We start from the raw sequence: 13,547 nt of genomic DNA, 5'->3' as shown, positions 1-13,547 counted from the left end.
TTTCCCTCCATGAATCTGGGACCATCCCTGTATAAACTATACCGTTGAATAGATCCATCAGAAGCGGAGTGATCTCAGACGCAAAGCATTTATACACCTCCAACGGGATCCCGTCAGGGCCCGCAGCCTTGCCCGTGGGTAGCTCCTGCAAGGCTATTGCTATCTCACTCTCGCTAATGTCCACCTCCAATTCTTCCCTGGCTATATTATCAAGTCGAGGGCCGTTATCTACATACTCTTGGCCTCGTCGGCCTCCTACATTTTCCTCTGTATAGAGGCCTTGGTAAAAGTTCTTAAATACCTGGAGGATGTCTTTAGCTTCCGTATACTCTTTCCCGTTGTCTTCTATCTTAGTAATATTATTTTGAACTCTTTCCTGCTTAATTTGTAGTGCCAATATCCTACCAGCTTGTTCGCCGGTTTCATAACGTTGGACCCTTGTAGTTTGATATTCGCTTGTCGCCTTAAGCGTGACGACCTTCTGCATATCGGCTTTGGCTGCTAACAATTTCCTTTGACTCTCCAAGCTGTCTCTGCCTTGTACTATATCAGTAGTATGTTGTACCTCAGCCCTTGATAATTCCCTCATTAATCTTTCTACCTCGCTCCTGTCTTCTCTTCTCAATCTTGCCGCACAGCTTATTAGTTCACCTCTTAAGGCAGCCTTGAACGCCTCCCATACCCAGTTTTGTGAGGCGCTATATCTGTTGGCAGAAAAGAATTCCCCGACCCATTTCCTAATATGATCTACAAATCTTTTATCTAGCAGTAATCTCCTTTCCAATGTCCATCTAGTACATGCCCTTTCTAATCCATCCAGTTCATATGTTAAAACCAAAGGATTGTGATCCGATAATATCTTTGGGGATTTGGATATTGCTACCCTACTTATTTCTGAGTCTGATACAAAAAAATAATCCAACTTGGTATATCTCTGATAGGGATTTGAAAAATATGTGTATCCTGGATCTTTAGGCTCCTTTGTCCCCCATACATCTAGTAACCCGTGTGACCTAATGAGAGATGAGACAGCCCTAAAAACTCTGGGCTTTCGCCCTGAATAAACTACATTAGGACCCCAATCCGCTGAGATATTGAGGTCCCCACAGAAGATTATGGGGGTTGACCAGGTAGCTAGCTCTATTTCCAAGAAATCATAAATCTCGGGGTCATCATTGTTAGATCCATAGACTACACATATTGTGAAGCCCTTTTCCAACTCAGCTAAGACCCATCTCCCATTTCCATCAACTTTAGTCCGTCTAACTCCTCCCAAAGATTCTCTAACCAAAACTGCAACCCTCCTGGTTGTCGATGATTGCATTGAACAAGCCACTAGCTCATAACCACTCACAGACATAAGATTCCTTTTGGCCCATGGGAGGTGTGTTTCTTGCAAACATAACACATCCAATCTATTATACTTAAGGAGGTGAGCTAGATTTTGACGTTTCCTCCGATCATTCAACCCACCAATATTAACTGAGCATATCCTAATGTTCACCATCCTGAGGGTCTACTTGAACGACTGAAACTACCTGAAGCTTTAACTGGTGATTAGTTACTGAAACCTTACACTGACTATTGAACCCATAATATACCAAACTGCAAGTTTTCCCCCCTTTTCCTGATTTCCAACCCCCTCCCCGACCCTCCCCTTCCAGCCCCTGACCATTACCCCCCTACCCAACCCCTACCTACCACCGTCTGTGAAGCGCTCAGACCTAGTCTGTGCACATGATGGGCAGCGGTGCCTGCGGTGACGGCAGCAGGAAAAAGCTAATGCCTACGAGAACCCTTAAATCAAAAATATACATAAACCACATGCGCAAAAAAAAAAAAAAAAAAAAAGGAAGACCCCCTTCATAACTATATATATTTCAGCTACCTCGCTACCTAAGCTACCTCGCTCCCAAAAAGAAGAGAAATAGATACATTTTATCTCTCTGACCCAGAGAGTAACTCAGAGTCTAATTGCCAACAGAATCCAGATACTCCTTGGCTTTAATTTCTGAGCTAAAATATAGAGTCTTGCCGTCATAAATTACTTTTAACTGTGCCGGATTTATCAGGAAGGCTTGCATTTTCTTGTCCCGAAAGGGTTTAATCATCTCCCTCAATCTCCACCTTCGCTCGACAGTCGAGTGACAATAGTCTGGGCGGAGGAAAAACGAGATTCCTTCCCCAGCTCTCCTAGCATCCGTCCTCGCTTTTTCAGCAATAGCCTGTCTCAAAATAAAGTTTCCAAAAAACACCAATACCGCTCTGGGTTTATCTACTTCCCTCACATTCTTTCGGATTTTGAAGGGAGTACGGTGAACCCGCTGAATCTCAGTGACCCAATTCCAGCTGGAGAGTTCCGGGAACGCTTGCTCAAAGAGCTTGATGATATAGGCCTTTATATCGGAACCCTCAGCCCCCTCAGGAATCCCTAGGACCCTCAGATTATTTCGACGGAGCCTGTTTTCCAACTCCTCAGTCTTCCACTGGAGATCAACCACCTGGGCGCAGTGGGCATCAACCTTGAGAATAGCTTCAGCTACCTCTGTCTCTGTTGTTACCAGTCTCTCTTCCAGATTTGAAACTCTACCCCCAGTATTAGCGCAAGCCTTAGAGAGTTTCCTCACTACGCCCTGCATCTTCCTCATTGCTGCCTGAGCTTTTCTATTGTCCTGGCGGGTCTCTTCTCTGTGTGCGATAATTTCTTGATGGATTGTCTCCAGGAGTGACCGATTGGTATTTTCTTCTCCTGGACTCCCCTGGAGAGGAAGAACAGAGGATTGATCGCAACTTATGTCATGATGACTCTGCGTCAGATTCCTTGTCGCCAGAGGAGGCCTAACCGCTGCTACTGGGACATCTAGTTCCAAATTGCTTCCTGAATCAACCTCTGATTCTGAGTTAAAGCTACGTTCGTCATCCTCAGACCAACCAGCCCCTTCAGAGGTTGAGAAGAAACACTCGCTAGGAACCTTCTCTTTTTCGCTGCATGCGCCTCCCCGGTCAAGATCCAGCTCAGCTCTACAAGGGCTCATGCCCAATATATCTTCTGCTTGAGTCATTGCCGATTCTGTAGCGTCTACCGAAATAACTTCTGGCCCAGATTTGTCTGTTTCTTTCTGTACTAAACTCTCTTTTTCCCCTAATTTGATTTTCAAGACTGAATTAGTGACCGTCCCTATATCTTCACCCTGGTTTGTTATAGAGAGTGGTGCCTCAATGTTAAATCCAATTTCCGAATCCCCAGTTGAGTCTCTGATCGCCAGTGAGGTACTGCCCTCCGCCACCTCCACCTGCGTTACTACCTCTTTCTCCTTCCCCTTCTCCTTACCGGCCTTAGGGAAGATATCTGCAATTGAGGTAGGCGCCGGTAGGGTCTTCGCCATACTCTGCTGGTGTTTTCTTCCTCTCTCAAGAGGGGCTTCTTTTCTCTCCATCTCGACGCTGACGTCGCCGCTGCCGTCCTCCCGAAGCACTTTCTTCCTTTGGGATGCTGCTTTCGACCCCGCCGCTATTTTTGGAGCAATCGCACTTCTTCGCCTGTTAGCGGACCGATAGAATGTACCCAAGCCGCTCTCACCACCCAGCTCCTGATGGGAGCCTGCTCCATACGCGATTCCGATCCGTCTCACCCAGCTCACCCAGCTCCGGACTGCTCTGCCTAGGCTCCACCTTCCAGCACTCCCGCGGGCTTGACTCCTAGGCGGGGGAACTACGGACACGGACACCACCTCTCCCCCGGCCGATCGACAAACAACGCCTCTTATAGTGGGCGCAATCAGCAGCAGTAACAGCATCCTAGCATGACCACAGTCAGCGCGAGTTCCATTCCGTGCGCTATGGCTTTACATCGGTCTCGTCTCCTCTGCCTTCACCGCTACAAGGCAACGGCCGTTACGCAGCCGCCATCTTGCTTCTCAAAAAAGGTTGCTTTTTAGTGAAAATGTGTTTCTTATAGGTTGATCTAGCCGATCTGACGAGGGCAAGATGAGAGGTAGAGGAGTGTTGTCTCCATGTTCTTTCTGCCATTCTAAGTTGTCGTCTTTCGTGATTGAGTTCCGGATTGAACCAAGATTTGGAATGAATTTTTATTTGATGCTTCAGTTTCAGAGGGGCAATTTGATCCAGTACGTTGCTAATAGTCTTATTGAAGTGTTCTGCGAGTTCGTTAGCGTTATGGGAGAGAGGGGGGGTGAAGTTGTGCTTGGAATTTAGCTTCAAGTACACCGGAGGGGATTTGTTTGAGGTTTCTGGTCCACTTTAAGTGTTTGGTGTTCATAGTAGGGTGTAGTGGGGCATTGGAAGCAATCTTAAATAGGATGAGGTGATGATCAGACCAGTCAGTGGGGATGATGCTAGAAAGGGATGTCATGTCTGAGTTGGAAATGATGGCATCAAGGGTTGCCCCTTTGATGTGGGTTGATTTGTTACATAGTTGCTTCAGGTCATTTATCTCTAGAAGGTTGGTGAGGTGAGGATCATCAAGATTATTCCAGTGGGTGTTTAAGTCTACTAGGAAAAGATTTTTCGAGTCAGAAAGAGAGGAGTGGGAAAGAAGGTTGGATAATTCATCAGCAAAGAAAAGAGGTTCGCGAGGAGGGTGGTAGATGTTGTGTAGTCTAATGGGGGAGCCCTGAATAGGGAGTTCAGCGCCAAAGTATTCAAAAGTTGAATTATCAGAGTTTTTTAAGGTGGTGAGATGGAGTTCATTTTTGTAGATTATGGCTAGTCCACCCCCTTTTCTGTCAGGTCTGTCTTTCCTAATGATGGGGTAGCGGGGGCGGGGGGGTATTGAGTAAGTCAAGGATAGCTGTCGAGTGTTGGTTGAGCCAAGTTTCTGTAAGGAGGGCGATGTCAATAGCCTCACTGAGGATAGTTTCTGATATTTCCGTGGCATGTCGGACTGCCGATCGGCAATTAATAAGAAAGCAAGAAAGGGGATGAGGGTTGTCTCTGACAGGTTTGCAAGAGTGGATGGAGGTAAGTTAGGTTGGGGGTCGAGGAGAGATGGGAAAGGAAGGGATTCTGTTTATGCCCATAATCACTGGGACAGTGACAAATTTGCAAGAGTGGATGGAGGTGAGATGAGCTGGAGGTCAAGGAGAGATGGGAGAGGAAGGTATTCTGTTAATGTCCATAATCACTGGGATGCTAGAGTAGGGGCGAGGGTGGTCAGTTATTAGAGGATTAGGTAGGTAGGAGTTGACTTGGTTCGTTAGATCAGAAGTGGAGAGGTAGCTAACCGCACGGAATGGTCTGTGAGTTTGATTGCAGAGAGGGATTGTGCGCCATCGAATGTGCTGCGAAATGTTGTGGGAGGAAGGGCAAAATGAATCAGTAAGATTGGGGTAGGTCCTGGAGATGAGGGCGTGGTAGATTGGGGTAGGTCCTGTAGATGAGGGCATGGTAATATAGTTCACTTAATAAAAAAAGCTGGAAACTCAGACTTACGGAACGGATATGGAGATAAAGTCCATCATCCACCCACGTAAAACAATTAAGAAAGTCCCGAAAAACCTACAATAAAAGCGTTCTTAAATCAAAAAAAGAAGTTTTTAGAAATGAGCTTGATAACGCAAAGGACAGGCCGAGAAAACTCTTCTATCTACTAAAAGACCAATCGAACAAATTAGCCAAATCCTCCCTGCTAACTTCTAAATCGGAATTGAACTGTGAAGACTTCTCAACATTCTTACCAACAAAGCCAGCTCACTGGAGATAGAGCTCAAGAATACCGCTGACAAAGTCTTACATATAAGGAATAATCAATGGGAGAATACAGACACACCTGCACAAGCAACACCCCAAAACAATGCTCATTGGTCCGACTTCAAACCACATGACCAACATGACAGTACCAAAACCCTACTATCCCTGAAACCCAATAACCACTACAATGACCCTCTGCCTGCTAAATGCTGGTCCTCTTTCAACCACATGGTCATCCCCTATTGGACTAAGATAATTAATGAATCACTAGCTCAAGGATCTTTCCCTTATTGTCAAAAAACAGGACAGGTCATCCCTCTTTTATAAAAACCTACGGAGAAGCCTTCAGATCCAAACAACTTTAGGCCAGTAACAACCATCCCCTTACTAGCCAAAGTATTAGAAAAATGTGCTCAACTAGAACTGAATTAACATATTACTGAATTTAAGCTACTGAACGACTACCAATCAGGGTTCAGCTCAGACCACAGTATGGGAACAGCAATCCTACACATAGTAGATGACGCTCTGCTTGCACTAGACCACAATGAAACCTGTCTCTTGGTCCTTCTTGACCTATCATCCACATTTGACACCGTAAACCATCCCAAACTATTAGAATGTCTCAAAAATAGGATGGGCTTATCAGGAACAGTCTTGAAATGGTTATATTCCTTCCGAAAGAACAGATCGCAAAGATTCCTGGTGAACAATGAGCTATCCCTTTCATCTCCAATTCAGATTGAGGTTCCACAAGGATCAACTCTATCCCCGTCACTATTCAACCTGTACATTGAACCATTAACAGATGTATTACAGCAGGCAAACATTTCCTTCTACATGTATGCAGATGACACCCAACTGTATATGAAGCTTACATCACCAGAAGAGATCGTCATAATGAACCAAGCACTACTGAGAACCGTTGAATGGCTAGGTGACAATCATCTTAAGCTCAATGCAAAAAAAACAGAATTCATCTTGATCTCCCCGCCTAAAAGCGCAGCCAGGATTAAGGAATGGACCAAGATGATCACTGCGCTAAACAGTTCCCCGATTCTAGTAGACTCAACCAAATCTTTTGGAATCACTCTGGATAAAGAATTAAACATGCAAACCCACATCAACACAATGGCAAAAAACACTAGTTTCCATCTGAGTTACCTCAAAAAACTGAAGCCGTTCATCAAATCAGATGATCTCAAAATGTCAGTCCAGGCACTGGTCATATCAAGAATTGAGTATGGATGCGCGACCCTCTCAGGCCTTCCTAAGATCTCTACAGCCCTCCTAAAGGCATGTCTCAATACAGCAGCCAGACTTATAACAGGATCAAAAACATTTGACCACATATCTCCACATCTGAAAGCGCTCAATTGGCTACCATATGAGGCAAGAATAGAGTTCAAGATTGCATGTATCACACACAAGGCAATACACCACAAAACTCCACGTTACCTGGCCCAGAAAATCATGTTATTGGAAGGCAGTCATCCCTGCAGGGGATCTAAAGATTTTTTGCTAAAACCAGCATTCTTCCGTAAGAAGAGATCATACGACAGAGCGTTCACGGGAGCTGCACCAAGGATCTGGAAATCGCTGCCACTGAATATTAGGAGAATCACGTAAAGGAAAACGCGCCTGACAGTTGAACCCTCTACTCGACAGCACCTGAGCTGCTATCCCTCTGTTATTCTAACCCCTATATACTTGCTGGGGTCTGTGTGCACGCTGGATCGCACCCACTGTCACAATGCAAGTCCCAATAGGAACCTTACAATTTAAAACATAAGCACAGGTGCACCGCACATCAATGTCAAAGAAGAACAATTATAAAGTCTGTATCCAACACGAATGTTCTTCCAAATTTCCTTTTTATTCCAAATTCAATAGCTTTTTAAAACGAGGTCATAAGCATCACTGTTCACAACGGTACAGCCGACGCGTTTCGTCCTTGAAACGGACTTCTTCAGGGATGTAGAGCAGTATCATAGGTCACCGCAGTTTGAATGGCCGACCCAATCTGTATCACTTCACACGTTTATTAAGTTATATGCTCAAATTCAAAAGACGTCTTTTCTTCCTCCTGCCGTGACGTTGGGATGTCGAAGTTATCATGACAGTCTGATTTTAGCTGCAGGTATTGAATTTGAGCATATAACTTAATAAACGTGTGAAGGGATACAGATTGGGTCGGCCATTCAAACTGCGGTGACCTATGATACTGCTCTACATCCCTGAAGAAGTCTGTTTCACGGACGTAACGCATTGACTGTACCGTTGTGAACAGTGATGCTTATGACCTCGTTTTAAAAAGCTATTGAGTTGGAATATAAAGGAAATTTGGAAGAACATTCGGGTTGGATACAGACTTTAAAATTGTTCCTTCTTGACATTGATGTGTGGTGCACCTGTGCTTATATTTTACATTATTTGGAGAATCACGTATTGTCCATGGTTAAAAAAGGAGACTAAGCCCTTTTTGATGGGTAAATTTCTCCCATAACTAACACCTAGCTACAATAAGACTATTCTGAGTTCGGCAGACAACCCGTGGATCCACTACAGTCTGCTGTTTATGTTGACCTCCGTAAGGTATAAGACAGTTACTTCCTTGGGTCTATCTAAAGGGATGTTGTCTACAGTCAAGTAACTCGAACAATGTATATTTGTTTTAAAGTAGCATTATTATAACCATCGGTGACAGCTAGGATATCAGGAGTGGACCTTTTCTGGTTCAGAAGATTGTTTATGGCATGTTTTACTTTTACCTAATGATTTCCTTATTCTTCAATATGTTGCAGGTTGGACATGGGTTAGCATCTGCCAATACTATTGAACACGTTTTTACGCTTGTGGTTAAAGAAATGAATATCCTCTGATTGTAAAGGGATGATGATGTAAAGCGCTCTGACACCCAATTTCTTGGGTCTTGTTCGCGCTATAGAAAACACTGAATAAATAAATAAATAAATAAGATAATTGAACATGTGCCCTACTAGAAATAAAAACCCTATACATACCCAGTCGAACCCCAGACAGGCACTTGGCTTTATTTGCTAAAGGACGAGATTTCCTCTTTTTTCACAGACTCTCCTGGAGTCCGTACCCTCCCCTTCTCTAGTTTAGTTTCCCTGCCTGGCCTGTGACTTCTGCACTACCCCTCACCTCCCTGAGCAGGTTGTCGGACTTTTTCAATCCTTGTGTTCCAGATAAGACCGACCGTTTGAGCGATGGTGGCGAATCCTCCCCGCAGCTACAGCTAATCCGAGAGCGGCCTTGTTAGTCTTCCCGGCATCGTGACAGCAGAACCTTGTAACAGAAAAGAAAACAAAGCAAGGAAAGGAAAAGAAAAGAAAAGAAAGAAAAAGAAAAGAAAATAAGATTAGTGCACTAATTCTCTATTTCCTTTTTAAAAAGAAAACAAAAACTCTCCATCAGCAAAACTGCGCCACTTTGTAACTTTTCAATAAGACCAAATATAAGGTCTTGACGCTACCTACTGGAAGCCCAAGAGACAATTTCACTGACATTTTAAAAAGGGTACAAAAGAGTAAGTTCGAAAGAGCAAAGAATCACATTACTAAAGCATGTGACGTAATATGCTGATTGGGGGGGGATTTTCTAATTGTTTTTTGGAACTCAAAAAAAGAGTGGGTAATTCCACGCTGCAAGAAAACAAAGAAAGACGTATTTTCTGTATTGTTATAAAAATCTGCGATAGTATTTCCTTAATTCAAATGTTGTTTGAACTGATTATGTTGACATATATTAATGCTAATATAGTGTGTTCATTCTCTTTAGTTGTCTCCCCCACAGCACCTTTAGAAAACATACCCATAAAGAAGGAGAGATTTGAGGCATTTCCAAGCAGAATAGCAGGACAGACACCATTCAAGAGGCGCAAGTTATTGTCTCTTTATTATTTTGTCCCGACCCCATTCCCTCTTGGAACAGTGCCTTATTTGAGGTTCATCATTCGGTACCACCCAAAGTGCCAAGTGCACCTCAGGTGTGCTACGACGCCTAGATTTCAGCGGAGCAGATTTTTTTAATGCAGTGTTGTGTGGTAAAAGTGATGTTAAAACAGCATATAGGGTCCCTTGATGAATTGAATGTAATGGTGGGCCCTATGGCAGGATTAAAATAAGAGGATGCGGATATGTGTAGAGTTTTATTGTATGACTCTAACATCTTGGAAATAGGTCTACATGTTTCAGCCATTCTCTTAAAATGTGCTGGCTTTCGTCAGGACCTGTTGACAAAGGTGTGCCAAGAATTATGTGTGTTGGTCAGGGTGTTCCTGGCCAATTATAGTGAAAAAAAGTGTTGCACGCACTAAGGTGCGAAAGAAATAAGTGGAGGTGAACCAATTGTTTCCTTCTGGTAATGCTGTCAAAACTATGGTGAATTTACCATGTGCAGCATAAATCTCGCAAGGATGCAGGGCCTGTTGTCACACGTTCATCAAGGTCCACTGCCCTCTGATAATACCTGTTGTGGCCTCGGTTCAGGATTCCTTGGTCAGGTGCTGTGTTGGGATCGAGAACGGTCCAACATCTTCTCTGCGGACAAGCTCTCCAGGGGTGTGGCCCAACATGCACCACTCGTCTGAAGACCCCGGGGAAAGGGAGCCAGGCTTTACTAGCCTGCACCCCCAAAAGCCCCGCTGTCCACCACCCTCTGAACAGGCAAAGCAGGAAAAGGACATACTTTACCTATCTGCAAGTTATACAATTGCATAACATGACATCTGGCCCTAACCTGTCCCTATCAGCCTTGCTGCCAGACTGCACCACCCATCCAAAAAGCCAATTGCTTCATAGCTTTCATCCCCCTGGGCCACCATTTATAAGCCCGATCTCTCAGTTACAGAGAGGAAAATCATTTGCCTGAACCACCCTGTGCTGAGTGTTTTAACCCACCATTCATTAATTCAGAGACCACTCACTCGAAGCACCCCTTTGAGAGTGTGACACTATTTTGTGTCTTGATCTGCATGAGCGGCCACAGTATTTCATACATCAAGCCCTTTCTCAAAATTACTATCACATACTGTTCCTCCATGTTATGGACTCCTTCAGTGTGGTAGGAGGAGTGCACCCTCCTAAACTCTAGGCAGACAGATGTTCAGAAATAATGGACTGCCTTATTGCTATCAAACCTATATGTAAATATTAGCACATAATACTTGCTTACACCTGCTTAGGTAAAGAGAGGTTAACAGAGATATTTCGGATACAATCCCACACTCTTTTCTTTGGTCTTTATTCTGAGTAGCTAAATATTTTTTGTGGTAATACCACACCTGTTAAATACCAATGCCAAAGGGTATTGGTGCAGTTTTTAGTGTCTCAAGTTTACATTCTCAGAGTGGGGCAAACTTGAGACATCGCACGCTACACAAGCTATTACCTCAGCTTTTCCTCCCCTTATGGTCAGTTTCACCTTCCGTCAGGTTTTTCCAGGAAAAATGTGAAAGTAGGCATATTTAGGTCTCACCTGGCGTTGGCAGCGCGTATGCGCTGCCCTCGCCATGCGAGGGCTTCTTGGAATCAATACAGATTCCGAAGGGGACTTGAAGGCCCGCCCCTTCTTTCCATTGGCTTGCATCATAGCTTATGCTAAATGCAGCCTTTCTATTGGGAAGGAGGCTTTTTAATCCCTCCTTGTTGCCACTCTGTCCGCTTTTAGCCCCGCCCACCGGGACTGGATGTGTTACTATCTCCTTTAATTAGAGTGTGAGGACTTTTTTTTGTCATTGCAAATGGAGCGCGGCGCACGCTGTGTACTTATTGTCATTCCGGCTTGTTTTTTTTAATGTTTCCGCCGCGCCGGTTCTTGTTTAATTAATGTGCTTGGGTGCTGCGATGCCTATCACCGCCCCCGGTTTTATGTTTTTTTTATTTTTTATGTTTCAGTAACCTCGGACTCTCCTGCATCCTTAAATCTCCTCGTAAACCACATGACATACTCGGCTCTTCTACAAGCCCCCTCTCCGGATGGCAAGCTGCAGATGAGCAGGCAGCAGACATCACATGAACGAGGCCCTTTATCTGGAGAAAGAAAGGGTGTTTGGCGTTCACTCACCTTGACGTAATCCCAGTTGTTTGTTTCGGTTAGGTGCGGACTGGGCAATAAATTCAAATATTTTTATTCTCGCCTGCTTTGTATTGCTGTTTAACCAGAAAGCAAATAAGAGGTACTTGTTTCCTGAGTGGAATCCTGTTCAAAAGTCTCTCCTCACATACTCACTATTGCATGAGGTCATCACGATATCTAATGCTTTAATTAAAATATAGCCCTCCCTCGCAGAAGATCAATCTGAAACCACGTCCTCCTTCGTGTACGCGTGTGCCCCACCTCCCGGCTCCTCCCGCTGCTCGTGCTACAGCTCTCTTGGTAGTCTCTTTCCCAACATTGCTGCTAAACTCTGCACGTTACAGCCTGCCTCTCCCCAATCCATGCATCCCTCCCCTTACACAGGCTCCAGTTTCCGAACACGCTCGCCAATGTTTTACTTTTTTTTCTTTACGCCACATATAGCTGCATTTTATTTTTGGAAGGCACAGAGATCTGATGCCGACACTCAGTAAAGTTTGTGCCTTGAGGTGAATGAAGCTGTGTCGCTGCTGCACACGCACCTCTGTTGCTTGTTCTCACGCACTTCATTGCTTGTTTAAAATGCTTTGTATAGCGTGTGTGTGCTTTGGCGAGTGTGTTCACTGTCAGTATGTCTGGATCTCTGTTGCACATTTTGATGCTCTGTGCCTTTGGGCGACCTCGCTGCGCCTCTGAAGCTCTCTTGATTTGAGTCTATGCCATGCAAGGTGCACGCGTGTCATCAGCAGCTGCCCATCTCACTGAGCCATTCTGCCACTGGGAGAAATGCAAAAACAACAGTTGATGGACAGAATGCAGAACAATGTCATACATTCACCCCAGTACAGAGATCTGGGCCTAAATCCATTGTTTTTTTGCTCACCATGCCGTTCCGGTTTGAACCCAGCCATATGCAAATCAGTCTTGACCCTGTGCCTCATGGGAACAGTCCAGCCTGAACTGCCAAGCCAGGTCCTCCCTGGACTGGAAACAAGCATCCTAGGACTGGTTTCGGGGTTACACCCCTCTTCAGCCAGGATAACTTGATTCCAGTGGCATGGAGAGCACGGGACCCACATCTGGGCATACCCTTCCCACTCGGGGTACAAATGCAAAAACAACAGTTGATGGACAGAATGCAGAACAATGTCATACATTCACCCCAGTACAGAGATCTGGGCCTAAATCCATTGTTTTTTTGCTCACCAAGCCGTTCCAGTTTGAACCCAACCAAATGCAAATCAGTCTTGACCCTGTGCTTCATGGGAACAGTCCAGCCTGAACTGCCAAGCCAGGTCCTCCCTGGACTGGAAACAAGCATCCTAGGACGGGTTTCGGGGTTTCACCCCTCTTCAGCCAGGATAGCTTGATTCCAGTGGCATGGAGAGCACGGGACCCACGTCTGGGCATACCCTTCCCACTGGGGGTGACAAATGCAAAAACAACAGTTGATGGACAGAATGCAGAACAATGACATACATTCACCCCAGTACAGAGATCTGGGCCTAAATCCATCATTTTTTTGCTCACCATGCCGTTCCAGTTTGAACCCAGCCATATGCAAATCAGTCTTGACCCTGTGCCTCATGGAAACAGTCCAGCCTGAACTGCCAAGCCAGGTCCTCCCTGGACTGGAAACAAGCATCCTAGGACCGGTTTCGGGATGTCACCCCTCTTCAGCCAGGAAAGCTTGATTCCAGTGGCATGGAGAGCACGGGACCCACGTCTGGGCATAC

The 13,547-nt window shown here is 45.0% G+C and overlaps 1 protein-coding gene across 2 annotated transcripts in view; it reads left to right on the top strand.

Annotated features, from left to right (window-relative positions):
• HOXD3 (homeobox D3) overlaps nt 1–13,547 on the top strand; it is a 426,989-nt gene that overhangs the window by 389,206 nt on the left and 24,236 nt on the right. The window contains exon 6 of one of the 2 annotated variants that reach the window (XR_014978917.1): nt 11,631–11,727. The exons of the other annotated variant lie outside the window; for it this stretch is intronic. The gene's annotated coding sequence lies outside the window, so the exon portion shown is untranslated. Of the gene's footprint in view, nt 1–11,630; nt 11,728–13,547 lie in introns of those variants that run through there. 2 annotated transcript variants of the gene reach the window in all.

This window comes from Triturus cristatus, chromosome 3_1 (assembly GCF_964204655.1).
Source record: "Triturus cristatus chromosome 3_1, aTriCri1.1, whole genome shotgun sequence".
NCBI classification, from domain to species: domain Eukaryota; kingdom Metazoa; phylum Chordata; class Amphibia; order Caudata; family Salamandridae; genus Triturus; species Triturus cristatus.
This window is presented reverse-complemented; position numbering and strand designations above follow the sequence as displayed.